General features: G+C 45.2%; 1 pseudogene; it reads right to left on the bottom strand.

Annotated features, from left to right (window-relative positions):
• Positions 1-1,317: 1,317 nt before the first annotated feature.
• Positions 1,318-4,564, bottom strand: LOC149312968 (uncharacterized; annotated as a pseudogene).
• Between the last annotated feature and the right edge of the window lie 261 nt (positions 4,565-4,825).

Genomic DNA, 4,825 nt, shown 5'->3' with positions numbered 1-4,825 from the left:
TATATAAGCCAGGGTGTGCATTAACATCTGCAGGGAAGGACTATCTCACAGTCCCACTACCCTTGCAGGGTGGTGAGGACTCATGAGAGAGCCTTCTCCTTGACTGTTGCCAGGCCTCTTTCCTCTTTTTCCACAGGAAGGTGAAGATATTCTTATTTAGGCAGACATTTGTAATTTTTAATGATGGAATTGTAGTGTGTGTGTGTAATGTAGTGTGATGTATAATAATAATAATAATAATAATAATAATAATAATAATAATTTTTCATTTTTGAACTTAAAAAAATATTTTAATGAAATTATTTGTAAATATGTTTTAAGTGTTTTTAACTTCTGTTAACTAATAATACTGATGTTTAATTCTCTTTTTACTTTTGCAATCAATATTTTAGCTGTGTTTTAGTTGGCCCTCCACATTTGTCGGTTTGACATTCATGGTTTTCCCTATTTGCAGGTTTGTAGCTGTTCCTTAGCTAGTTTGACCTCTAACCTTCCTCCTCCTCCTCCTCTCAATCTCTTATCCTTCCAAAACAGCCAGCCAGGTTTAAACCTGGCTGAGGCATGCTGGTGGCCCACTGAGAAATCAAGTGATGGGCTGGCACTGTTGACTGGAGTCTATAGCATACTTCTTTGAAGACCTAGAGATATTGTGGTTTTTCCACTTTTGTGGGGGTCCTGTGTCCCTACCCCTACAAATGTGAAGGAATGACTGTATTGTAAGCTACCTTGGATCCCACTTTGGGAGTAAGGCAGGATATAAGTGTAATAAATAAATAAACACATAAAAAGTAACAAATAATAATAATTACCCTTGATGATACTCTGTCACTTTGTCTTCTCCTTTCCCATTCATTAGTTTACCTTCCACTATCACTGTCATCTAGCCCACAAATAGACAAATGGCTTTGATAAGAGCTTTAAGCATACAGAAAAGCTTTGCGTGCAAACTAGAAGGCATTATTTTAGTAGTCTGTTGCCCATCTTCACGAATATATACCATATTTTGACATGATTCACAAACAGATCGTCCATCTTTTAATGCTTTATTCGGCTCCAATTATTATTTTTGAAAGAGCTCTATGATTAGAATAACTCAATTATATCTTAACCTTAAAAGTTAACAGATGGTTCCCAGAAAAACAGCAGCCCAATTCAAAATACCATAAAGCAAAAATACAAGTGGCATGCATCATATTTAGATGAAGCCTGGGTTGAATCAAGCAGATTCAGACCAATTTGGGATTCATCTGAAGTGAAGAGATTCGAATGTTGACAGAGATAGGTCATATATTGATCCAAATGTTGATGCATTTCAAGCTAGCTTTCTATAAGGAAAAAATGGGGAGAGAGAAAGGAAAGGATATTGTTTTGTGTACAACTGACAGCTGTAGCTTCAACCAGGGAAAATGTTACCAGAGTTCTCCTATTTAATTCTAATCACAGTGGGTTTGTGAGGATTTAGAAGGAATTTATCAGGGGTACCTGCTGCATTTTCACTGTATTTTATGACTATCTCTCTGTGGCAGGAGATGGAGCAGCAGTGCCCTGGGGTTCCAGGAATGGCTTTACATGAGAACTGACACCAATTGGAAGAGGTATGGAGCCAGCACTCACTGTCCAGTAGTGACTGTTGGTGACCCAGCTACTCAAGCAGGAATGTGGCATCCCACCTAGGCTTAAAAAAACAGTGTTACTTTCCCTTAGCCAGGTAACCTAGCAATGGGCTACTGTCTTGCAAGTTCTGTTGCATCTTCTCTGACTGCTTAAGCAAACATTTGGCAGAATGTGGCCATGTAGACTCAAGCCTGTTTTGTGGACCTTTTCAGACTCCTTAGATTGACCTGATTGTAGCCAAAAATAAATTACTAACAAATTGCATCTTCTGCATATCTCTGGGAGAGGCAAATCACTTTTTAAAGATTTTGCAATTCCCATCTTGCACTGTTCATATGGGGAAAAATACTGTCTCTTCCACACACACCCCTTCCCCCCCCCCCAAAAAAAAATGGACCCATTACAGTAGTCCAAACAGGATGTAACCAAAGCATGTACTACCGTGGCCAAATCTGGCTTCTCAAAGAATGGGCACAGCTGGCGTACAAGTTTTAAATGTGCGAAAGCACTCCTGGTCACAGCAGAGACTTGGGCCTCCAGGTTCAAAGCTGAGTCCAAGAGTACCCCCAAACTATGAACCTGTGTCTTCAGGGGGAGTGTGACCCCATCTAACACAGGCTGCATCCCTATTCCCCGATCTGCCTTCCGACTGACCAGGAGCACCTCTGTCTTCTCTGGATTAAGTTTCAACTTGTTTGCCCTCATCCAGTCCGTTACTGAAGACAGGCACTGGTTTAGGACCAGGACAGCCTCCTTGGATTGAGGTGGGAAGGAGTAGTAGAGTTGAGTGTCATCTGCATATTTATGACACCGCACCCCAGAACTCTGGACAACCTCTCCCAGTGGTTTCATATATATGTTAAACAGACAACATAGAACCTTGAGGGACACCACAGGTCAATGTCTAGGGGGTCGAACAGGAGTCCCCCAGTACCACCTTCTGAGTTCGCCCCTCCAGGAAGGAACGGAGCCACTGTACAACAGTACCTCCAAGCCCCATCCCAGAGAGGTGGTCTAGAAGGATACCATGATCAATGGTATCAAAAGCTACTGAGAAGTCCAGGAGAACCAACAGGGACACACTTCTCCTGTCCAGTTCCCAGCGTAGATAATCCACCAAGGCGATCAAGGCTGTCTCTGTTCCATAGCCAGGTCTGAAACCAGATTGAAATGGATCTAGATAATCCCTGGAGTTGGGAAGCTACCACACGTTCCAAAACCTTGCCCAGAAATTGTAGGTTAGACACGGGCTGATAGTTTTTCATTATTGTGGGATCCAAAGATGACTTTTTTAACAGAGGCTTCACATCAGCCTCCTTTAGGCAGGATAGAATTCTGCCTTGTTGTAAGGAGGCATTGATTACCTCCTTTACCCATTCAGTCAGTCCTCCTCTGGCCTGTTTAACAAGCCAAGAAGGACAAGGGTCCAAGATACATATGGTGGCTTTTACCTCTCCAAGGATCCTGTCCACATCATCAGGCTGCACAAGTTGAAAAGTATCCATTAACACTGGACTAATAGGAGCCAAGGTTACATCCACTGACACTGTATCAACTGTAGCATCCAAGTCGGAGTGCATCTGAGCGACTTTATCTGCAAAATGCAGTGCAAATTCTTCACAGCGAGCCTCCGAGTGGTCTGCATCCTCTACCTGAGGGTGAGTGTGTAAAAGGCCCCTGACCACTTGGAACAGTTCTGCTGGCTGGCTCCTTGCAGATGCAATGGTGGCAGCAAAAAATGATTTCTTTGCTGTCCGCATTGCTACAGAGTAGGTTTTCAAATAGGCTCTAGCCCGTGTTCGATCACATACACTCCAAGTCTTCCACCAACGTCGCTCTAGTCTCCGTCTCATTCGCTTCATCACATCAACTCCCTGGAGAACCAGGAGGCTGGTTTGGCTCCACTCCGTGAGAGGGGACGCTCAGGAGCGATTGTGTCCACCGCCCTGGCAACTTCCCCATTCCAAAGGTTAGCCAGGGCTTCAACAGAATCACCTGCCAAGGTGACAGGAAACTTTCCAAGAGTCCTCAGGTATCCATCTGGATCCATCAACCTCCTGGGGCAGACCATCCTAATCAATCCCCCATCTCTGCAGAGGTTCTGAGTCCCAGTGAATCTAAATCTGACCAGATAATGATCTGTCCATGACAATGGAACTGTGGAGAATTCTTTCACACCAAGATCATCATCATCCGACCCAGTACAGAAAACAAGGTCCAGAGTGTGTCCAGCAGCATGAGTAGGCTCAGATACCACTTGGGAGAGACCCATGGTTGTCATGGAGGCCATGAAATCCTGAGCCACTCCTGAAAGGGCAGTCTCAGCATGGTTGTTGAAGTCCCCCAGTACTAATAGATGTGGAGACTCCAACACCAACCCCAAGACCATCCCAGTTAGCTCAGGAAGGAAGACTGTTGTGTAGCGGGGTGGGCAGTACACCAACAGAATCCCTATTCTGTCCCGGCCACCCACCTTTAAATAAACACACTCAAAATCTGTAGACTGTGTGAGGGGGCATCTGGTCAGGGGGATGGAATCATGATAGACTACTGCAACTCCACCTCCCCGCCCCCCAGGCCTTGCCTGCTGCTGCACAGAGAAACCTGGTGGGCAAAGCTGAGAGAGATTAACTCCAGTCGCATCCAACCAGGTTTTGGTTATACATGCCAAGTCAGCTTGTTCTTCCAGGATCAGGTCCTGAATGGTAGCTGTTTTACCATTCACTGATCTGGCAGTCAGCAGCAGCAGCTTCAACCCAGGCAGACTGTTACAAAGGCTATTTATACTATTTGGATGGGGAGACAGCTTGGGGACCACAAGTACCCTCTTGAGCTCCCCTCTTCCTTGGTGTTTTAATTGTGTCCTCCCTCCATATCTCCATCGGCCTTGAATTACTCCAATGGGTTCTCCCTGACTCTGTATATCCCCTCCTTTCTGAGGAAAATACATCCTTCCTATTAAACTGACAGGAACAGGGGGGGGGGGAGGGACAAATAGCTAGTAAAGCTGGATGTCATTTGGTGAGTCTCCTACAGAAATCCCAGCCTTATACCTCAGGCAGGCAAGGTAGCTGTGCTGGATGAAATAGTGCCTGCTGAGTCAAGGCCTCAGTCCTGCAAGGGCTCAGTCCAGCGAGGGAAGTAGAGGTCCAGGCAGCAAGAATAGAAGCCTCTTCCTCCCTGCAGCCTCTAGACAGCACTTGTGGGCCTC

This window comes from Sceloporus occidentalis, unplaced genomic scaffold (assembly GCF_023333645.1).
Source record: "Sceloporus occidentalis isolate IW3139 unplaced genomic scaffold, rSceOcc1.0.p SCAF_5, whole genome shotgun sequence".
Lineage (NCBI taxonomy): Eukaryota > Metazoa > Chordata > Lepidosauria > Squamata > Phrynosomatidae > Sceloporus > Sceloporus occidentalis.
Note: the sequence above shows the minus strand (reverse complement) of the source record. Positions and strands in the feature narration are given on the sequence as shown.